The sequence below is a fragment of the Prenolepis imparis genome, unplaced genomic scaffold, assembly GCF_030444845.1.
Source record: "Prenolepis imparis isolate NDT839.2.m4 unplaced genomic scaffold, iyPreImpa1.0 SCAF_7, whole genome shotgun sequence".
NCBI lineage: Eukaryota > Metazoa > Arthropoda > Insecta > Hymenoptera > Formicidae > Prenolepis > Prenolepis imparis.
In genome coordinates this window covers 18,330,047-18,355,720 of record NW_028141165.1, presented here as the reverse complement: position 1 = coordinate 18,355,720, position 25,674 = coordinate 18,330,047, and the positions used below count along the sequence as shown (strand labels likewise).

Genomic DNA, 25,674 nt, shown 5'->3' with positions numbered 1-25,674 from the left:
TTTCCCACTATTGTTAACTTATTTCTTAATTGATCCGGTAACATATTCTTTAAAATCTTAAAAATAAATATACACACATTATAATTCAGCCTCTGTCTTATGGACATAAACTGCAGCGCTTGCAGCATACTCTCCACTTTGGTATATCTATCACATTGCAATATGACCCTCATGGCCCGGTTTTGCGCTTTTTGCAATTCATTCAGTTGTGTTTCTCCCATATCAATTAACAGCGTCGCACAATACTCAAAGTGAGGCGCTATGATTGACTTATATATAATACATCTAGTGTATGCCGATATGTAGTTACCTATTCTATTTAAAAAACTCACTTTTTTCCCTATTTTCTTTAGCACATAATCACAGTGGTCCTTAAATCTTAACCTATCGTCAATAATTATGCCTAGATATTTCATTCTTTCCACACGCTCTATCTCCGTTCCATCCAAACATTTCAGTGTAATGTTACCTCTCAGTTCTTTTCGTACACTTCGAACTATCATATATTTCGTTTTCCCTGCGTTCATTTTTAACTTATTTGTATTCATCCATCTTTCCACTGTAACAAATGCCATATTCATTTTTCTTTCTAATTCCGCACTACTCCCTCCAGTCACATACACTAGCGTATCGTCTGCAAACATTTTTATACTACATCCCTCCGGACAGACTTTAATTATATCGTTTATATATATTATAAATAATAAAGGTCCTAATACAGATCCCTGTGGTACTCCATATTCTGTGGCCAATAATGTAGACCATTCATTGTTAAATCGTACCTGCTGTGTTCTATTCTTTAAATATGATCTTAACCATTCTAAAGCTGTTCCTCTAATTCCGTATTGATATAATTTCTCTAACAGTCTTTCTCTATCTATCGTTTCAAATGCTCGCTTGAGATCCATGAAAATTACCCCCACCATTTTTGCCTCACTAACTACCAGTTTCCATTCGTCAATGACTGTTTGAATCGCTGTTTCACACGAATACTGTTTTCTAAAACCCGACTGATGTTCTGTTATAATACAGTTATCTTCTAAATACGCTTCAATTTGCTTTTTAACTACTAATTCTAATACATTCTCGAATATTGGTAACATATTAATAGGCCTAAATTCACTTGCTTTTCTGGCTTTTTCTATTTTTGGAATCGGTATTATCGTAGACGTTTTCCAACCTTCTGGACAGCAACCTTCTCTCAAAGAGTTATTTATTATATCAATAAATTCCTCTTTTATTACATAAAATACTGCTTTAAGTATATCACTAGTTAATCCCTCCTCCGTGCCTTTCTTTTTTGGTAGTTTCATAACAATTTTTTGTAAATGCTCTATTCTAATCATCTCAAAATTTTCCATTATTCCCTCGCTTTCAATAACAAAAATAATTCTTTTACCTGGACTTCCTAACTTATCTCTACTTATAGATTTTACTATGTTCTCAATACTCTGTATATAATATAAATTAAATTTATTAGCTATATTGCACCCTTCAGTATTATCTAATATTTCAAAATCTATATTCTCTATTTTTTTTGTATCCGTTGGTTCGCCCCTTATTATTTCTTTTAAGGTTTTCCACATAGATGTCGGATTTCCCTTGTTATGATCTATCATATTTTCATAGTATTCTTTTTTCTTTGTCCTGATTAGTTTAACCACTGCATTTCTTTCGATTTTAAACTGTGACCAATTTTCATCCGTGTCATCATACAACGCTTTACTGTACGCCTCATCCCTTTTAGCCGCTGCTTCCCTTATTTCATCCGAAAACCACTTTTTCCCTTCCCATATTTTCGGAATTCTAAATTTTTTTCTAGGTGCTGTAGCATCCAACGCATCTACTATATTATCGACAAGTTTCTTCGCTCTCACACTGACATTCATATCTTGGCTTTTTCCTAATTTATTTTCCACTAATTTAATAAATTCATCTACATTAAACTCTTTAAAATTCCTAGCACTAAATTCTCTGTATTTATTATGAATTTTATTCGCATTAAGATCAACTTTTAACCACGCATGGTCCGTTATTTTAGGTTCATGAATTACTTGCACTTCTATTTTATTATTAGCGTAAATTAAATCTATAATTGTCTTACTATCTTTCGTAATTCTCGTCGGTTTATTTACATATTGTTTCATGCCTAAGCTCAACATTGTCGTTTGTAACTTCTTTGTATAAAACGAGTCCAACATAATATCTATATTAAAGTCTCCTATTACTATACATTTTCCCCGTATTATTAATTCTTCTATTATATCCTCCAGAAATCTCACGAACTCACCATGCGATGAACTCGGTGAATGATATATTACTGTTATCACTCCTTTATACAATTTATCTTTCACCTCAATCGCAGCACACCAACAATTCGCTTCTAACTTTTTTACTAATACTATCTCATATTTAATATCGTCCCTTACATATAAAAGAACCCCTCCTGTATTTCTGTTTTCAGCATCACATCTAATCATACTATACCCCGGTACGTTCACTTCACAGTCTTCAATTTCAGCAGTCACTCTGGTTTCTGATAACGCTATGAACGCAGGATTCATTTTCTTCATAATCTGATGCTGTATCTCGTCTTTATGCGCCATCAAACTTTGCGCATTTGTATATAGTATTAATTCCGTTTCCTTCTGTAGTTGCTATTTATCTTCCTCCCATCCGGCCCTCCTCTTCTCCTCCTGTATCGCCCTCTTGAAAGTCGGACATTCCGGATCAAGTGCGCCATGCTCATCATTTATTTTCAAATTGTATGTTTGAATCTTAAACATACAATTTATACATCTTTTCTTTGTCGCTGTACATTCACTCACCTTGTGATTTCCTGCACATTTGTGACATGTTTCATTACGCGTACAATTCTTTGCAATATGATAATAACCCCACCATTTAAAACATCTTTTAATGTTAATGTGATTGAATGCAGGACACTTTCTCCATCCTACATTCAGTTTCCCTTTTCTCAACATTACTTCATGAGTCTCTTCATCTGCTTCAATTATTACGATACCATCTTTTCCTCTTCTTCCGGACTGATCTTTCTCATTTATTTTCTCTTTAACTATTCTCTTCACTATTCGCATATGAATTCCTTCATTTTTCACGTCAATTTTGTTCTGCTTCTTAATTGTACCTATTAAATCATCATCATTCAACTCCATTTCTTCCTCGCCAATATTGACAATTTTTATCTTAGGTTTCATCCGCGGTGACTCAGTAACGTTAAAATTCTCGCCCAGCTTAGCTTGTACTGTCGCCTTTAGCTTTTCCATTTCTTCTCCAGTCTCACAGCCGAGAATCACTGTTCCCTTACTTCCTTTTTTTAACTTCGTTATTCCCATAACCATATTCTTGATATCTACCTTTTCTTTTATCAGTTTTTTAGTTGCTTCACTCTCCTGTTGCACCTTGGGTTTGACAATTATAATATTTTCTTTTTTCTTCTCTTTAACTGCTTCACTATAACATCTTTGAGCTCCTCCTGCCAGTCCACCCGCTCCTCCTTGTATAATTCTTCTCAAGTCTTCCAGTTCTTGTTTAATACTTCCAAATTCTTCTCGAACTATTTCCTTAACCATCATTTTAATTTCCTTCTTACATGCTGTTTCGTCTTTTATTTCTTTCACAGTTTTTACAAGCCAATCTATTTTTACGTCAATACTCGATGATCCACTCGCTCCTGATATTCTATTTCCACTGCTTGATGTCGTAAACGAACCCGTAGATCCTGTAGATCCTTGTCTTTCCCTGCTACTCCCCCCTGCTGCCGGTGCCTTCTTCATATCTGCTTCACTTTCAATTGTAAATTTCTCAAATGGGCCAGGACACGACACCAGTTCGCGATTTCTATCATAAATTTTATGTTTACTTGCACATCCTGGATGGTAAAACAGTTTAATACAAGATTTGCATGCAACAACCTGATTTTTTATTGCCTTCTTACATGCCGAGCATCGATACTCGTCATATTCATCGTTCATATCGATAATTACCGGCCGAAGCTGTTAATACCAGCATAGGCGGTCAATTACCTTTGTCCAAATTCACACGTCAGCGCTTTGTGTCCACCTTTAATGTCTACTTGTCGCGTGAAATCTCGATGCCTCATACAAGAAATATAACTCTCACGCTCACAAATTAGCATATTCCTGTTAGATAACCACTCTCCCTCACTATATAATCACTTAAAAGTTATCACTTTTGCAGAGCGATGTTTGACACGTCTTCTCTCAGAAAAGAGAGAGAGAGAGAGAGAGAGAGAGAGAGGGAGGGACAGAGAGAGAGGGAGGGAGAGAGAGAGAGAGAGAGAGAGAGAGAGAGAGAGAGAGAGAGAGAGAAAGAGAGAGAGAGAGAGAGAGAGAGAGAGAGAATGTACACACACACACATCGCGTGTAGACAACAGCTGATCGCAACGAGCGCCTCGCGTAATCGCCCGCGTCGGATGAGTTGCGCCGCTCCTGCCTACCGGCCGTACCCGTGCCGTAATTCGCTAAATTTTTCCTTTTATAATTTGAAAACTAAGCTTCGGATAAAATTTTGGCAAAGGAAAAATCGTCAAAAAATTAAGGCTTGTATAAGGCCTAGAACATTTTCTGTAGGCGCTATTTAAAGGTCTCTTCAAAGCTTACAAAACGAGCCCACAGAAAATGTTCTAAGCCTTATATAAGCTTCAATTTTTGAATTCAAAGTTTAAACATTTTTCGCGAAAATTAAGGCCTGTGTAAGTCGTAGAACATTTACTGTGGGCGCATTTCAAAGATCTCTTCAAGGCCTACAAAATGAGCCTACAGAAAATGTTCTACGACTTATAGGCCTTTTTTGTAGGTCTTGAAGAGACCTTTAAAACGCACCCTCAGAAAATATAACACATAATATAACTATGCTCCGCAAAGAGTCCGCGATGACATAGTGTCGACTTTTAAAATTCAAAGACGAGCCAAAAATTTATCACTTGCATATTTCAAAAATATATTATTTTAAAAATAATATTTTATGACAGAAATTAACTGATTTTAATTGTATTGTTATTGTTCACAGAATACTATGGATATTTATTTATATGCAGATACTTGAAGACTGCATGTCAAATTTAATTTGAAAATATTTAATTTTTAATGCCCCGACCCGGGCACGCCAAGTTTTTGTTCGTCATTTTAATTGTTTCAATACCGGGTCTAAATCGTTTTGACTGTGCAGATGCATCATTCTTAAAAATACAAAGATGATTCTGTGATAAATTTTATATCAGATCAGATAATAATCTGCAAAATACACATTTATATTTGGCTGAGTAACTTTTTTTAAATATTTAAAATAATAAAGCAAATAAATTTTTATAAAACATAAATTTTTATTTATTTGGCGCAATTTTTTGATATCATTATTTTTTTTAGAAATATTAAGTTTTTTTACAATAATTTAAAAACACTATTTTTTGTATAACACTTTTTCACATGGCGTGTGGACTTGGCGCCCTTTTTTTACCTTTTTTTAAAAAGGTAAGTTTTTTTAATGATAAGAACCTTCGCTCTTGTGCTTTGTTTTTATACATACAATACATAAAGATAAACATCCCTGCTTAAAAAATTCGATAGGATCAGATAAAAGAGAAGTCTATCTAATTGAATCGGGTTTTTGGTTTGTGAAAATCGGATTCCCTATCTAATATGTTTGATAAATTTTCTATCATTTTCTATATTATTCTACATATAAATATATTTAATGAGGTCAGATAAACATTGATTAAAAACAATAAATAGATTATATGCTAAGTAATATAGGAAATGATAGAAAACTTATTAAACATATCAGATAAATAATCTAATATTTACGAATCGAAAACACGATAGAGTATTATCAATTTCGATAAAAACACGGTCAGATAAACATTAATTGAAAACGATAAATCGATTATATGCTAAATAATATAAAAAATGATAGAAAACTTATCAAACATATTAGATAAGGAATCTAATATTTACGAACTAAAAATACGATAAGATACTATAAATTTCGATAAAAACACGATCAGATAAACATTGATTGAAAACGATAAATCGATTATATGCTAAATAATATAGAAAATGATAGAAAACTTATCAAACATATTAGATAAGGAATCTGATATTTACAAACTAAAAATGCGATAGGATACTATAAATTTCGATAAAAACACGATCAGATAAACATTGATTGAAAACGATAAATTAATTATATGCTAAATAATATAGAAAATGATAGAAAACTTATCAAACATATTAGATAAGGAATCTGATATTTACGAACTAAAAATACGATAGGATACTATAAATTTCGATAAAAACACGGTCAGATAAACATTGATTAAAAACGATAAATAGATTAAATGCTAAATAATATAAGAACTGATGAAAAATTTATCATACCTAACAGATAAGAAATATGATATTCATGAGTTTTTTAATCTGATTTTATTGGATTTCTTAATTAAATATACATATATATATAAACTATATATAAGTATATATAAACGAAAATAAAGAAAATTAATTTATCATTCTTTTCCTATTTATAAAGTTAGCAAATTCTAAGTACGTTGCTGCTAATAAACGAATCGACTTATACCGTTTCTCCCACAATAACTTTTTGTGTGTTAAACAATTAAGAATTATTTTGTTCAATACCAATATTCTCTCCATGTTTTTTATTATTACTACGTTCTTTTGCTCGTTTTAACCACTTTTGGATTGCTTCTTCGCACTCTTTGTTTGTAGAACTCGGGATGCTTCTTTTCACAGAACCTGTAATATAAAAACAAGATAAAAATATTTAGAAAATTGTAAATAAATTGTATATTTATTTAAAATAATAAGCACTCTGTTAAAGATTTAAAAACATTTTTTTTTATTTATTTATTATATTATACATCTCATATTTTTTGTTATATTTTATATTTTATTTGATATTTTATTTGATATTTTAATCTTTTATTTTATATTTTATTTATATTTTATATTAATTTCTCTATTCTTTATTTTATATATAATTTTATTTTATTTTATATATTATACGTATGTTTTAATCATCCCTCGGTATAATTTTTATTCTTTTTTTATAAATGATTATAATTAATTCAAATTTAATTATTAAATAAGTTACATAACAGAGAGCCTGATATTTTTAAGAATATAAAGATTGAAAAAAATGCACATTTTTAAAAGATCATTTTTAAAAATATAAATATATATAATTAAATATAAATATAGTTACATATATGTATACAGGGTATCCCCGAACTCGCGGATCAATTCTCGTGGGTAGATTCCTGGGATCATTTGGAGACGATTTTTCCTCAGCAAAAATGTCGAGAGAGGTCATCATTTTTTGCATGTTCCCAATTTTTGTCATCATGTATCTTTGTAACTAAGCCTTATATTAAAATTTTATTAAAGTAAACTCTATCTGAAATTAACTGAAGAATGTGATTTTGTTAATATTTTATTTCCACAAGGCTTAGTTTGTGAAAAACCCTTTATTTTCAATCGCTTATAACTCGAAAATTATTGGTGCCTCGACATTTTCGCTGAGGAAAAATCGTCTCCAAATGATCCCAGGAATCTACCCACGAGAGTTGATCCGCGAGTTCGGGGACACCCTGTATACAAAACATAAAAAAATTAATTTAAAATACTATAATATTAACTCTCTAAGGGACCATTTATTATATTAAAAACTGAAGTGACCGATAAAATGTCATCAGTTACAAAAGTGATTTGATAATCTACGAAGAGAGAATGATTTTAATAAAATCATTAAATAAAAGATAATCTAAAAAACTACTTACCAATTATCAAATCCGCTAATTTTAATTTATTAAATGTTTTCTTGGTCCGCCTTCCCAACCAGCTGTAGGTTGCTGCAAGGTAGTAGTAATACTATGAGAGTTCTAACCCATGGGGCTCCGAGGGGGGTGCGGGGCGCGGGGGGTTCTCCGTGGCGAGGGGTATGACGTCACGCGGGGCGGGGGTATCTCGGGGGCGCGGGGGCTGACGTCACGCGGGTGGAGGGGGATGTTTCGACAAAGGAGGGGGGGGGGGTCTAAGCATGTTCGGCAACTGATTATCTTTGTGATTTATGGCTACCCGAAGCCATAAAACTGTTTTTCATTTTATGGACATTTTATCATTAGGAAAGGAATGAAGATTTTAGGGCCGACGCTGCGACGAACATGTCAAACGTTATTTATAGGGGTGCAAATGTAAAAGCGTTGACGTTCGGCAGCTTTGTACCCTCGCGGAAAATCGGTCGTAAACGAGAGCGAAACATTTTCCTAAATATCTTTTAAGGAAGAATTGCGATAATTTTGAGAGGGATGGGGTTGAAGCTTATGGAGAGAGAGTCTGTCTCCACATCAAAAAGTCTCGAACAGTCGCCGAGCGAAGTGAGTGTAAAAAATAGTGAAAAAAATGACTGGAGGTTTTCTGCGCCGTACGCTCCCCGAAATAGTAAGTTGTACAATTTATTTAAAACTATTGTACAGAATATTGCAATATGTTTAGATATATATTAAATATTCATATTTTTCAGATGATCTATAACATTGTGCAAAATTTACGGTCGCAACACGTGGTGGAGCAAGGTTTAACTGAACGAGAGTGGGTGAGAATGCTGAGGTGGGAACATCGACAAATGTTTGCAGAAATGTGGTGCGAAACTGCAGAGGCGCGGGAAATGGATGCCAATAACAGTTGGCTATGGGAGAACATGTATGCTCTTCGGGAACTGTTTGGCCTAGAGCCATATCCACCAGAACCTGTGGTGGAAAATTGGAACTAGTAAGTATTTCTTTTTAATTATAAATTATTAAAATAATTAATAAAAATTTTCTGTTATGCAGGAGTCCCCGCCCAGCCGTCGCCTCCGCTTCTCACAGCACCTAGCATTCAGCTGCCTCACCGCCTCGCATCCACAATCGTCGGCTTTACCATAGCCACCTCCATCACCGACAATTTTTATATATTATGATATTCATTTATATTTTCATCTTTATATTTTCATCTTTATATTCTTATCTTTATATTCATTTATATATATTTTTTAAAATTTTATATCCATTTTATATTCACATTTATATATTCACATTTATATACATTTATATCCATTTATATTCTTTTAAACACACACACACACACACACACACACACAAATGTATAATACACATTTATTCATAATTAAAAATAATTAATATTAATAGTAATTCTTATTATTAATTAATATTAAATTAATATATTCATTTTAAAAATTCCTCTTCTTTTCCTTCACTGCGTCATCTCTCGCATGCGCCTCTCGCTATCTCTGTCTCTCGCGTTCACCTCGCGCTCTCTCTTTCTCTCCTAAGCGCTATCTCTAGCAGTCCCTAACCTCGCGTCATCTCTCTCTCTCTCTCTCTCTCTCTCTCCTCGCCGCAACATCTCTCTCCTTCACGTTCGCCTCACACCCTCTCTTTCTCTCGCGTTCACCTCGCGCTCTCTCTTTCTCTCCTAAGCGCTACCTCTCTCGCAGTCCCTAGCCTCTCGGTCCCTAGCCTCGCGATCCCTAGCCTCTCAGTCCCTAGTCTCGCGATCCCTAGCCTCTCAGTCTCTAGCGTCACGTTCCCCCTTCCCCGCATGACGTCATCCCCCACAAAGACCGTGCAACGAGCTACGTATGAGAGCTGGGACTGGTTACGGGTGGGAGAAAGATGGAGAATGGAAATGCATGCAAAGAAATTACATCATAATTTAGACTTAAAAACTCTTTATTCTTCTTTTAAATATTTTTTTTCTTACATATTATGGACTAAAAACTAAAGCTGCCAGCTCGCAATCGATGAGCTGATGCTTGTTGAAGGCGTCGCTAGCGCGTATTACATTTGATACTTCTTTAGGATTCGTTACATTGGACGCGATATTTGAAAATTGCGTAAACTTGATATCGACTGTATTGGTAATTTTAACCAATCGGTCAAAAGTTACATCAATGCAAGGATCGAGATCGAACATACGGTGTAACGTCGATTCGATCATCATCATGCATACATTTGAAGATTCAAGACTTATTAACTTGGCGTCGTTAATCGTACGAACTCGCACTGTTAACGGTCCAACGCTTATAAAACTGTAGGCATCTTTAAAATCGTTTCGAAGCAGATTCTGAATATTGTGACGTTGCTCGTAGAGTCCTTTCCACGCTTCGAGAGATAGTATCAGTTCCTTTCCTCGATGATCTCCTATGGCGATTTCCACGTAACTCGGTGGATCCACTTTGATACCAATTTCGAGGAATTTAAATTCCGTAGCTGTCAATGCGTATCGTCTGCCTAGTATACGAACCGCACGACGCTCCAATGAAATGCTGTAAAAATGAAATTAGTTTGAAAATAATACAATTTGTAAAAAAAAAAAAAAAATATAAAGATAGAAAGAAGTTAAACTTACTCGTCACATTTATTCTCAAACGATGGAGTGTCATCACGACTCGGGACGTAATTATTCACAGGTCTGCCGGAGCCACTGCTTCTTTTAGCGTAGTACATATTTCCAGATTTTAAAAGTGAACCACCAGTATGAACGGTTAACGCTACACTGATCGTATAAAATTAAGAATATACGTGACGCTTATTTTTAAAAGTAGTGGGGTAAATGTGGTGGGAGATTCTAGAATACTATTGGCGCTATGAAATTTAGGAGAAGGGGAAACGGCACTCGGATAAAAAGAATTCTTAGAAACGATTTGTGAGGAAAGGATTGGGGAAGGGGAATAAGAGATAAAACACATTAATGTTTAAATATTTTATTTTTCCAAATCTTGCAATTCTTTCTGGCGTTGCGACCACCAGTTAAATATTTTGAATACATTTTGTAATGCGCAATTCTTAACATGTTTTCCACATCGCATAGTGTTTTTAACATCTAGATTATTTAGAGACTCGATATCGTCGTAATCAGCATCCAAGGTCTCAATAATGAAACCGTTTCCCGCATCATCCAATATATCGGCTAACCATTCTCGCTTCTCAAGTCCTTTTACATATACGAGAATGGATTCTTCTTCTTCTTCATGTGGTCCACCAATGATAGCTGTTGTAATCAAACGCTGAGCCATGCTGTATGGAACGTTTCCATCTTCCCATTGCAATCCATGATGATTTCGAGTCAACCATGAGGCTTGGTGTCTCTCCGATTTTATGAGTACACTCCATGGTACAGGACATGCGAAAAAATAATGTGACAAAATAAATCCTCTTCTCAGGATTGCCGCTTCCTTTACAATGAATTGTTTATTGAGGATAAACCCCTGTAGATCCACAAACGTTGGTACGGACATGACGAGATCTCTCTCTTCGATGTATCAGTTAAAAAGAAGAATGGCAACTATCTCATAACACTTTGATTTATATTCTGCTATGCTTCCCCCTCTCTCTAAATTGTTGGTGTGTTTAGGTGATTTTGCGCACAACGTTGGTCAACGGGTTGTACTGGATCACGCGATCATGTATGATGAGACAGTACGCAGTGGTATTCATCGGCACATTCTCCTTACACTCGAATTCCAATCTCACATCCACGGTTGCGCTCTTGACCGATTCGTTTTGTCGAGAACAATCGATGATCACGAACGGACCGTTACGTAGAAACATTGAGACGGTGAGACTCGGCTCGAGATACTCGTATCCATAATAGTTCTTGCAGAAACGCGCATACGTATCGTACAGAATCGACCATCTGTTTTTATCGAAATCCAGATTCATATCGTCATACGGATAACATTCCGAGTTCAGATAGAGTTTCACATTGGTCATCTTGCAATCGTCGAATCGACTCATATCCTCAGATATGATGTTTTTCCGACCTGTCTGCAGAGCGAAGATAACATATCGTGGCTTCTCCAGCTGAGTCGCTGTCTTAATGGCCCATGAATGCTTGGTTGTACGCTGCAATAGCGGATACTCATACAGATCCCACGAGCGAAAACCCATGCTGAGGTAATGTCCGCTTTCCAGAGCGCGCAGCATCGACAGCTTCTTAATCTCGCTCAACAACACATGCGGCATTCGCCATTGTATCTTGAATATGTTGATCACAGGCTCCAGCGTCGAATCTCCAATCAGACAATTGTTGTCGTTGCGCGATCGTATTAAGATTAACTCATGACGAGCGTTCATCACCACTCGTCTGTAATCCTCGCAAAATCCCAATAACATGTAGAGCGGTACGCAAAAATTGAAGTTTCCATTCGTAGTAGTCGGATCAGTCCAGCCGGCGTTTCTCATAATCACGCTTCTATCGGATGATATCGTTACATAGTTTTTGAGCAAACTTGTTATTCCCACGTTTCTATTGCGATCAATCTCCACGCCATCGAGTTCGTATCGAATCTCATCGAACATGAATGCGACACAATTATTTCCCAGTATCACAGCAGATCCTTCGGCTGGTTTATTTATCTTTAGTTCTCCCTCGATGTATAGGAAACTTTCATATGGCAACGTATACAGATCCTGTTGTTGTATGGGTATTCTTATCTCATCACTGTGTCCGAATGTTGTGTTAGCGAACGGGTTGTACGTGTGAGTCTCGATCTTGACGATGCGATCGTCGAAGATTGGCTCGTCTCCAATGTTGAGGATGTCGGTCATTGTTCAGATGTTTCGCACCGCGAATCCCAAAGATTGTAAAAACGCAACGTTTGATGCGTTCAGTTTCTTTTTCTTACTGCAACCGGATGATTGGATATTAGTGAATGTCGACGTTGTTGTTGTTGTCGCTGGCTCCGTAAAGATTGTGTTATCTCTCGTATCTTTCGATCCGTTCAACACGAGCATCTCATACGCCACACACGTACGTTATCGCTGTCGTCGTCGTACGTGCAATCTAATGGTGATCTCTTCTCCTCGAAAATCGAGCAATCGTCTGTCCTGGTCGACAACGCGTAACGTTAAATCCGTAATGCTCCGCACGATGATCGGCAAGTAAATGATGTGCGCCGGTGTTTCCGATATCTTATATCCTGGTGGTACCCTCGGTGAAAATTCATGTATCGTATGAACGAGTTTGCCGTTGCTGTACGCGCCCGCGGTCACATTACATTCTACGCGGATAATGTTCACGTTGATAATATTAATCGGCATGTCCGACTTATACCATTTTCGCGGCTGCAGTATACGGTTCGAGAATCCCAGCAGCGATCCAATGTTGTTAGGCTTGCTAAAATTCATTCTGTAGGCGCATTTGATCTCGCTCCTCATCGTATTATAATTAGCGCGGAGCACTATCGGATATTCTCCATCTTCAAAGTCACCGTCGTCATTCGTCCGAATATGCGTGGTGTCAGCGTGTTTTTTATCATCGTCATGAACAGCGTGTCGCGGACGTTTTCGTAAAATTGCATGTTTCAAAAACTCATGTATCGCTTGCAGCTCGTACGATCCCTCGGGAATCGTAATTTCCGCGTCATCTTTGCCAAAGTAAAATTTATTATTCGAGGAATTCACGTTCGATATCGTGTGATAAGTCTCAAAATCCGCTAGACCTAGCTCGTATTCATCGTCGCTCAAATCTACGGCGGGAAAGTAGTTTGCCGCGAGAACACTACTCTTCCCGGTCAGTGTGAATGTCATAGACATATCGGCAAAACTGTTTAACGAATACTGAGTTAAATAGCGCAATGTCAGTCTTTAAATTCACATGCATCGACCGCTCGGAGAAACTGTAAGCACAATTGTCCACAGATGCTTTGATTGTAAGTTTGAACAGGTGTGTAATTGTATTGTATCTTTGTCACATTTAAATATCGCACCAATTCATTCGGCGGTCGAAGATTGCCGAAACTGTCAAAATATATAGCGCGATCCCCCCTCTTTGCATACGCTACCCAATGAGTACCTGATCCTTTAGCGTTATCCAAATTTACGATGCCGCTCTCGTTTCGATATATACCACCGATCGGTAATGAATCACGCATGAAAACACCTCTAAAATACGGAATGTGCATACGTTTTGCCAGTTGTAGCAATTGTATGTTGGTAGTTACGCCCTGTGGCATTTTTAGCGTCTCTTTGACGTTTTTTTTCCCCTTTTTTCTCGTTGAAACTCCTCGTCCGCGTTTGTATGGAGCGAGATACAATCCGTGACCTTCCATGGCGCGATTGTGACGTAGCATCTCTTGCAACTGACGTTGTGCGGCTTTTCCGTCGTTCACCATCTTTGCTACACCAGCCGCTCCATCGACCAGAGATCCGAGCGCGCCCAACATTGGTAGAATCGGCAATACACCCCCACGTTTCGCTACCGGAAGTATTCGCTTCTTCGCCATCTTTTTCTTCGTCTTCGTCTTTGTCGTCTTCAGGCCCATACCGAACTTCGTCTTGGCTTTCATCGCTGCCCAGACAGCTGTGGCGGCGGCTCTCTCACCGAGAGTCGAATCTCTCGCAATGATGCGAGTTTGCGCTTCCTTGGCGAGTATCCTATCTGCCGCGTGTCTCTCGATGAGATCGTTGCTTCGAGAGTACGCTATATCGTGTTCACGGCACGCTGCGTCCAATGGGTTGATACCTCGATCGCCTCTGGCTAATCGCTTTTGTAGTCGCGTGCCCGGACCGCAAAACTGATAGCCGGGGATATGGAATTCGATCGGAAGTGCGTTTATCGCGAGATTTAATAGGCCTCTACCTATTTTCGTTGACATTCGCTGCAATCCTTTATCATCGGCGCTGGACCGTCGATGTGCGTCTGCTGCCACGGTCGATTGTAATGTTCGAAACAGCGGCGATAAGTTTGAACCTCCAAATCCGCCTTTATATGTTCCGGAAGCTTGTCCCACACGCAGTGGACGTAATTGCCACACATTCGCAATAAAACTGTTTTCGACACAAATTGTAGCTGTTCGGCGCTCAAATTACAAATATCGTAAGGACTTGATAGCAAGACAAACATTTTTTCGTTACTGAGCGATTCGTGGTTCCGCGCAGCTATAAATAGGCAAGCGTTCGATTCAATCGGGGAGTGGGAAAATGAGATTCGTGCGACAACCTTTCGCGATACGAACGGGTCAGGAACGGCTCAAGAACGGGTCAGGAACGTGTCAGGAACGGCTACGAACGGCTCAAGAACGGGTCAAGAACGGCTACGAACGGGTTAGGAACGGCTACGAACGGGTCAGGAACGGCTCAAGAACGGGTTAGGAACGGCTACGAACGGGTCAGGAACGGCTCAAGAACGGGTCAGGAACGGCTACGAACGGCTCAAGAACGGGTCAGGAACGGCTACGAACGGCTCAAGAACGGGTCAGGAACGGCTACGAACGGGTCAGGAACGGCTCAAGAACGGGTCAGGAACGGCTCAAGAACGGGTCAGGAACGGCTACGAACGGCTATTGAAGAACGACAAACGAAAATGAATCATAAAATGAGCGACAAACGGCGATCGAGAAAAACCGACGAAGCGATGAAACAACATAGTTTGGAGAAACGGCAGTTGGTGAACGAACTGCACGCGCCGGCAAGGAAAAATTTTCCCCGAAGACACGTCATAGTGCGGGGATACGATGACCTGTGGCAAGCTGACATCGTCGAGATGCGTCCGTACTCTCGTTTCAACAGAGGTTACCACTACATACTCACCGTCATCGATGTGTTGAGCAAGTACGCGTGGGCCATACCACTCAAGAGTAAAGCTGGAAGCGAGACGGCTGACGCTATCGCCGAGATAATTCGAGATAGCAAGAGATGCCCGAGAAACATGCAAACCGATATGGGGAAAGAATTTTATAACGCCGACGTGCAACGGCTTATACGGAAACATAACATCAATCACTATTCTACATATTCGGTATTGAAGGCATCGGTTGTGGAGCGATTCAATCGCACGCTGAAGAACGACATGTGGAAGATGTTTACGCTGAACGGAACTTACAAGTGGATCGACGCGTTGGCGGAACTCGTATCGGATTACAACGCGCGCAAGCATCGAACGATCGGCATGCGACCCGTCGACGTCACCCCCGCGATCGCTGATAAACTTTTAAAAACGGTATATAGTAACATAAAGATTGCCGCTCCGGCAAAGTTCAAAGTAGGTGACCCGGTACGCGTTAGCAAGTACAAGAAACTTTTTGAGAAGGGTTACACACCAAATTGGACAACCGAAGTGTTTAAAATTGTTAAAGTGCAGCGTACTAATCCCGTAACCTATCTACTCGAGGACTATCGCAAAACATCTGTCGCTGGAGCGTTTTACGAGCACGAGTTGCATAGCGCGAATTATCCGGACGTATATCTCGTAGAGAAAGTACTGCGCAGGAGGGGTGACGAGGTTTACGTAAAATGGCTGGGATTTGACAATTCGCACAACTCTTGGATACATAAGGACAATGCAATTTAATTCATACAAATTGTATTTATTAATTACTCAAAAATTAAAAAATATATAATGTGTACAACAAATAAAAGTATTTGAAATATTACAATATACATGAAATATGTGAAATACAAAATCTTTATTAATACATCCTTTCCGTTCCAATATATGAAATACATACACATATGTTACATAACATATCGCACATACATTATATTACATTATATTACATTATATTTTATAAGGGTATCTGATAATGTCCCCATGGTAATGTGTCGGTCGAATCAGGTATGATATACCGCTTATCGTCGTACGGACTTAGAGCAATTTTTGTCTCGCAGATGGTGTATACTTCATGCAATTTCGACCTAATACATGACTGACTACGTGTCATTTCAATCTCGTCATTCAGGCACCGCGTATAATCGTCGAATGTTATCGTTCTCGCGACAACGTTACTTTTGACACCTTTAACCTTTTTTGTATCTTTCTTACCATCTACTCGCAAAGCGTACATTTTTGCTCTAAGTCCTACAAATTCAGTCATTATCGCGCCATTATTTTCATCCTTCATTAGACCTGGCACCTTTTTATTCACAAGCGGTATACTGTACGCGTTGTCAATTGGATAATCGCTCGTATCGAATCTAGCGATATCGCGTTTCATATTTTCATACACGTCTTCGCATTTAATATGATATATTAAACTATCTGTATCGGTGTACATTACCCGACATCTGTCACGATAGAGCGGTGACATGTACTCGTGATGAAATTCGTACAGACACAGTTTCGATATGTCGAGTATACACATACCAACATAGATTGGTTTGTTAAATTTTACTTCTAGTTTACGTAATTCTACGGCAATTAAATTTTCTGAAAAGACGCTCCTGCTATGGAAATTTGGTTTCGCTATCATCGCCTCTGCACCGTATCGTCCGTCCCACTTTGTCAATAATTTTACATCTACATGATTACGCACATTTTCCATCGTTTTGCCAAATACCGCGTTGTTCATCAATTTGTACAAATTTTTCTCAAAATCATTTTTCGCTTGTGTTCTAAATTTTGTATTTAGTTCAATGTAATCGCGGAGCCATGCGGATTGAGTGAATTGTAATACGCGATGTATTTTTGTAACGCGAAGACCGTGACGCGTGCACTGCTGCAGGTTGCGGTAGTGTATGACGTAACGCTTCTTATCATATAGCGTTGCGAGAAGCTTATCTTCCCGCTTGCCGGGCGGTTTGTCACGTGTCGGGCAAAACGGTAGGTCAGTGTGCATGTCGTGAAGATGTTGCGGATATTCTAAATCTACTTCGAGGATATAGCCTGTAGGTGAATCGAGCGCTATTGACGAGATGTCAAAGTTAGATACATCGTCGACCCATCGAAAATCGGCATAAGGCAGTGGTTGACACATTGCCCATCCATACAAATTATTTACATCTAAATACATAAGGTACGACGATGGTTTCGACGGATCATATGACTGCATGTACTTGTTATTAGCATGCGCGTATCTTCCTGAACATTGACTTAGACCGCCGCGTATACCCCGTTCAATAAACATAACCATATCGATATCGGTAAGCAGTTCGAAATTTACGCATGTATGTTTTAACATGGCGTCCCATGTATACCCAGGAAGAGTATAATAATACGTAGGGTCGAGTCCGTAACTCGCGATGCAAGTGTCGCGAAAGTTTTCAAATATATCTGCCAACAACAAGACATCAGTTTTTAAGTACAGATCGCTGTATTCACCCAAGGTTTGAATGGAGAACTGCTGCCACACGTTAACGGCGTATGCGTAGTCGCTCTCGGATACAGTGTCACTGGTTAAAGAACTGTAAAACGATTCGCGTGGTGGTAAACGCGTGTCCTGCAGCCTGTCCACGCAGTCAATGTACTCGTACGGAAAGACACCTTTTCGCGTTAATAATTCAAAATTGTTAGCGGATAATGCGGAAAAATTGGAACGCAAAATTTTTAACTTATCCTTATTCAAAAAAGATGCCAATTTGTCAAGACTAGCATTGAGAAATTTGTATGAATCGATGAATCGTAATTTCATGCAAGCTTTCCGATCTTTATCGTCGTCGGTACTATTGACAGTCTTCGTAAATGAAATGTATTTTTCTTTTGTTATTGGAAGCACATCTACGCGTCCTTCATACGCGGTAGCTATTTCTTTTATGATAAAATGTGCGTCATAGCCGGATAGATTATGGAAAACTACAGGAAAGACATAAGAGTCTTTGTAGTTTAGATTACAGTTTGAGTGCGCGGGACCCCTGTATCGCCCGGTCAGATGACAATGATCGCGTACGCGTGTATCATCCGGCGCAAACGGTTTTTCGCAAATGTGACATTGCGTGACGCTATGAAATTTTTCCCATTCATCTTGCGTTAATTTTGTCATGTGGACATTATCAGACAAAATACCCTTTACGCGATGCGCTAAATTTTTAAGTTCTTCGGCGAACCATGAAACGCAATCGATACTACGGCGAGAATTATACGCGGATAACGAGTTGTCGTACGAACATTGCACGTAATACCCAACGCTAAATACCTCGTGATGTTGGGAGTATGACGCATGTTCCGGCGTCTTCTTCAGCACACACTCCAAGTCGGCGTACACCACGAAGGGAAATCGCTCCTTTCTGTTGTAGTTGTCGAAGTCGAGCCACTTGTCTTTATCGCTTGGTAATCGGATAGCGCAGTCGTTCATTTCTCGACAGTCCGCAATGTGAGCCTCCAATTTTTCGCTCAAATTAAAGAAGTGCAAGCATCTGTGAAAAAAAAATTACAATTTTATTTACAATTTTATTTAAAATTATTATATAGTTTGCAATAAATATACATACCGATCGCAGATATATTTTTGACCATTGTGTTTGCTCAGTTGCGTGCTGACAAGCCGAGATAGATTTTTTATATACGCGAAATGCCCAACGCTGTCGTCCTCCTCCACATACAGCATATTTACATGTTTTTCTCTCTTCCGATCGGTGAGCTGTATCGGAAGAATAGATAATTCCTTCTTCCTCTCAATGCCGTAGACGTTGATTGAGATGTTATTTGCCAGTTCAAACTTTTTAATTTGGTTCAACGTCATCGGAAACTCAATGTTTTGTAAATTTAGCACTGTCGTATAGTGTGGATATGACGATGTTCTCTCACTATATTTTGCAACTGGATGCAGAGCGGCCACCACTGACCATGCGAAACATGCATTGTCCGTTGATCGCACGTTCACCACCGCTCTCTTTGTCACAATTTCTCGCGGTAAGTTTAGATAACACCCCGCGCGCATAGGATTGCACTTGTTGACGTTGACCGTAAGATCAAGGATTCGTGACAATGCCCATCCGCTATCACGTTCCTGAAACTCTTCGAGAGACGCCAATGTGGATTCGATGACATGCCGCTCATACCACTCGTGTAAATCGGACGTGCGAAAGAGTTCATAATTTCGCGTGTTAATGCTTTTGTTGGAGCGCTTATCACCTGTCACAAATTCACCGTTGAACACGGTATTTACTTTTGCACAGTTGTGTATTTTTATAACATCTTGCACTTGCTCGAGTACTACACTACTAGCGTCTTCCAAAAATTGTCGCGGTTCGATATAGTCTGCGTTAATCACCGCACCTGTCAGTATCCGATTTTCGAACGCGGTATCAATCTCTCGCCAAACGAGTCTTCCCGTGTTATTATCGCCACTGTAATTACCGCCACTGTAATTACCACCACTGGGTATAAACTGTCTCTGCAATCGAGTCTTTGCACCCTCGAGTCGCGCGATTCTAGCAACCAAAGATTGTCTATATCCAATGGAGAGTCGCGGACGCTTGACACGACTGCGTTCTTCGAGCAGTTTGATAAAGTCCTCGCAGCGCAGCGCCCATTCAAAATATTCGCCCAAGGTGGTGATTTGATGAGACCGCTCCAACAGGTCGCGTTCGTTCTGCTCGATGTTTTCCATTATTTCTTTTATTCACTATTATACCACTAACACTTCTAATACAAGAAAGTAACCACTAAACTTTTTTCACCGCTGCATCTATGCGCTTTCAAATCGTACTATGGTTTGACGCGCTCTCATCCTCCTTATATATATTTCACCTAATTCTATCTTCTTTTCTAACATTTGGCGTATCTCAAAAGATAGTTTCCCGAGATATCGGTTTTATGGATAGAGGAGTAAGGACACAAGCTGCCGAACGTTGGCGCCGATACGTTGCATTCTTCCTTAAAAAATATTAAGAAAAATGTTTCGCTCTCGTTTTTATGGGAGATTTTCCGCGAGGGTACAAAGCTGCCGAACGTCAACGCAAATAGGTAGAGGCCTATTAAATCACGTTTAGACATGTTCGTCGCAGCGTCGGCCCTAAAATCTTCATTCCTTTCCTAATGATAAAATGTCTATAAAATGAAAAACATAGTTTTAATGGATTCTAGAACGCTCCGTTGACGAGCAGCCGGACATCGGCGCTTCCGTAATAAAATTATATTAACGAGGGTACAAAATTGTTAATCATCGGCGCTTGTTCTATACCTTTTTGGGGAAAATGTCTAAGAACCCTCATAAAAAAGTCGTAAAGATACCATCTACAAATATTGCACTCAGAAAACTCCCCCTCTTTTGTCGAAACATCCCCCCCCCTCCACCCGCGTGACGTCAGCCCCCGCGCCTACGAGATACCCCCGCCCCGCGTGACGTCATACCCCTCGCCACGGAGAACCCCCCGCGCCCCGCACCCCCCTCGGAGCCCCATGGGTTAGAACTCTCATAGTATTACTACTCAAGGTCATTGTAATAACCATTTTCAAAGCTCTTTGTGTAAAATTTTGTACAGAATTTCCACCAATTTCTGAAAATTCATTCATCTGTAAAACTTAAAATAAAAATAATATATTGAACTAAAATTTTATTAATTAATAATGTACATATACTAATATATAATAATGTACATATTGTAACACTCCAATAAAAAATGTAACATATATTTGAGAATAACACATTTATAAAAACTGACCGCAATGTTAAAATTTTTCTCGTTATTTAGGTATTCATTGACGCAGATTAGGTCTTCTTCGTTTTGTAGAGGAAAATTAAACATTGTGAAGAATGAAGTTGCTTCCTCCACTTGATGAGTCTTATCATTCGTAAGAATACGATTAACAGATGTGGTTAATTCTTGAAGAGAATCTGTATATTGCCACATGTTGGCTTTCAGTATATTTTGTTGGCGAATGATTTCTTTAAAATATTTTTCTGAAAAAAGAGTTATTTAATTAATATATTTATAAATCAATGGTCAAACATGTAATTAGGATAATAAATTCATTATTTTATAATAAGATTAATAAGTTTATCGAAAATAATGTACATAAAATATATATGTTACTTGTAATCGCCGAACTCGCCCATTGCCTGATTTTTTTAACTACAACGCGATATGAGTAAGCTTAAATGTCCACAACGCGTTCTGGGTATTTTATTTCGGCCACAACGTTGTATTTTCCAACGCTCAATGACCAAAATAAATACCTAGAACGCGTTGTGGACATTTAAGCTTACCCACATCGCATTGATTATAAAATTCGGGCAATGGGCAAATTCGGCGATTGCGAATAACATATACATACCACAATTGTGTTTTATATGTACAGGACAACATTTACATTCTGATACATTTACGTTTAATGGTTCTATGAATGGTTCATCGTTGCCATTCAAAGATTCGTTTTTATCTACAAAATTTACAAAAAATACATTATAAACTTTTACATTTTATAAATTGATTAATAGTTGTGATTAATAATTCTATATTATAAAAAACAATTTACCAATCGATTGTGATAAATTCTTTTCAAATTTCTCATTTCGAATTCTATCGTTATTATTAATAGCTTCAGTCTTTTCTTTTGGCTTTGTTTTACTTATAGAAGTACTGGTGTCTGGAAGAAAAAATGATTAGAGATTAAACGATTAGATGTGTTTTTTTAATTAAATTGTTCGCTATTGTTTTATTTTATCCCTAAAAATTTATCTTATACTTTTATTTTAAAAAGATTTTAAAAAATAAAAAATAGCGCCAGATACTACCATGTTTCTTGATTTATAATATCGTTAATTTTTAACAAAATTTCTATAATGTAGCAAATAAATAAATGCATACGAACCATTCGTTAAACGTGGAGGAGTCGGTAATTTATTAGTCGGCAAATTATTATTATCGTCTGATGACGACAGGTTGTCCTCCTCAAATGAAGAGCCGAACGTTTTTTTGATTGCTTTCCTTTTATTTCCGAGTAGCCTATCGGAATTTATGTCGGACGAATATTCCGCCTTTTTGCAATTTTCTTCTGCTGTTGAATAATCGGCTAGAGCAAAATAAGTATAACGTTACGACAATGCAATAAATAGATTTTTCACCAATTGATACATCAAAACACAATACGTAATATATTTACAGAAAGTTCCATTTCGTATAAGCTGAATAGGATATGAAAAGGCCAAGAAGTATTAGGCGCATTATGATGTTTTATTGCAGCCTTCAATTTTTCAGTTGTAAGCGACGGCCAATAACACTTGTTGTTTGATATCCAATTCGATGGAATTACTTCCACATAATCTTCATCGGTGAAAATCACGATAGTCCATGTCTTCGCCATTTTTCCTGGAAATTATTAACAATTTGTGTACGCAACTTCAAAAATACATAACTTCAAATCAATAATTTCAAATATTATAAATATTCGGAATCAAAAGCAGTAAACAAACATAGAGGAACTCGATCTTTTGTCTTATCGTAAAATTTATTTGTCAGATATACATATATTCTCAGAGCAATTATTTTTGAATATTATTATAATATTCTTTGGAACATTATTCATCATTTTTTAAAATACTGAGAAGTCAATAAATTTAATATTTAAGAAAATGATCTTTATTTTTATTAATTTTAATTGTAAAATATAAAAATAAATTGTAAAATGACACTTAAATAATCCTAAATTAAAACTTTTTAATATGTAAAAATAAAATTATATAAATCTATAAAATTCAATTAGACGGAATGAAGTAAGGGAAAAATAACAAATTTATCTTTAAAATGTAATCTTATACATTTATGCGATATTTCATTTATATTCCAACTTTGAAGATCGTTAACAACGTTATCTACTAAATATATACTCAAATCAGAAGACTTACACGGTTCATTATAAAAATATTTTATTGATCTATATTTATTTCCAATTATTATTATATTTTTATCGTTACTAGCAATATTTTTAATAAAAACAATGTCACCATTATTTAAACTACAACAATTATCTGGGTCTTTTATTTTTAGAGTAAAATTAGAAAACACTATTTTTTCCCATTGACTAGTATATAAAAATTGATCTAAAGGTCCGTTATCATGTTTATTTAATAATTTGGGTTTCGAATTCGAATTATTTTCTTCATTTAATTCTACAAAATTTTCTTTATATATATGATTAACTATTTGTTGCAATGGTTTATCCTTTTCTCTAATATATCCTTTTATCTTTTGCATATGATTTTCAAAGGGATAGGCACTGTATTCTTGTAACATTCCAAATTTTTTTACATCATTGCATAAATGTAATAAGTTATGAATATTAATTGAACAATTATCTTTGCCATACAAAATTATATAAGTTTTTATAAAATAATTAAAAAGAGAATTAGCGTAATCTAAATATCTAACATGATGGACAGATGATAAAATAGTGACAGCTACATTTAAAGACAAAATTGAGATAATTGTCACGATTAAGTACAGATTTTAAAACAACAGGACCTGTGTACAATAAAAATTGTCTAAACTCTGTAGCCTTCCACCTTCTACTTTCTTCTAATGATCTAAGTGTACGATTAAATTCTAAAGGGATATTTTTAATTTGATTTATTAATAAATCAGAAATTTGTGAAATTTGTGCATGAGATAATTTTTTTGATGGTTTACCAGAACACCACATACTCACTAAAGTTTTTGTAACGCCTAAATCAATTAAATGCATCGGTTCTACAGGAAAATCACTAATCATATCTAAATGTTTGATTAATTCAAGATAAGAAGTTTTTGAATTTATGTGATGTTCTTCTTGAGATTTTAATCTAAATTTGGAATCGGTTTTATCACGAAATTTATTTAAATTTGAGAAACAAACTCTAACGTTAATATAATCTCCTTCTATAACACATTTTGTACACGAATAATAACCGGTATGACCTTTCGTAAATTTAATAAACGCCTTAGCAGGTGTATCGCAGATAAAACCTTCCCAGGGAGAAACATAACATCGAATAGATGTATAGCAGACGTCTATTCGATAAGTCTAAGATAGATCGATTTTCGCATCTACATAGCCGTCTTTGTGGTCTCTTTTAGACGCATCTATTAGACGCGTCTATTAGACGTCTTATAAAAGTCTACAAGACATTTTCTGCAAAATCGGGTTTACAATAGATAATTTTAACTAATCAGGTCAATAAAAACTAAAATTTCTTTTTGTCCTCATCAGTCAAATTTCAATTTTCAATCTCAATCTTTAAAATATGATCTAGTAATACGCGGGCTTTAGGTGATTTAAGCTCTATATATAATATAAGCCTTAAGAAATTGACCAAGAAAGTATGAGGAGAATACTCGACTGTGATTAATTAATTTCTTGAGGCTTAGAGCTTATAAATCACCTAAAGCCCGCGTATTAGATCATGTTTTAAAGATTGAGATAGAAAATTGAAATTTGACTATAATCAGGACAAAAAGAAATTTTAGTTTTTATTGACCTGATTAGTAAATTCCAAGTTTAATCTGATGATAGTTATAATTCCTAATATATCAAATTCTAATATATGAGAGACACATTTTATCAATATAGTGATATACATATATATTACTGAAAATATTTTTCTTTTTTTTCTTTTAGCATATATATTTATAATATCGTACAAAGTACAAAACCACAGAATATAATATATACCATATAATATAAAACCATATAATATATAAAACCATATAACATATATAAAGGAAGAAACTACATTTATGTTGAGAAATGTCGAAGCAAGAAAGTTTTAATAATTATTATTGTTTTAAAGATTGAGATAGAAAATTGAAATTTGACTATAATCAGGACAAAAAGAAATTTTAGTTTTTATTGACCTGATTAGTAAATTCCAAGTTTAATCTGATGATAGTTATAATTCCTAATATATCAAATTCTAATATA

At 36.7% G+C, this 25,674-nt stretch overlaps 1 pseudogene; it reads right to left on the bottom strand.

Annotated features, from left to right (window-relative positions):
* Window positions 1-6,655: 6,655 nt before the first annotated feature.
* LOC145938702 (uncharacterized) lies at window positions 6,656-23,082 on the bottom strand (annotated as a pseudogene).
* Window positions 23,083-25,674: the final 2,592 nt, after the last annotated feature.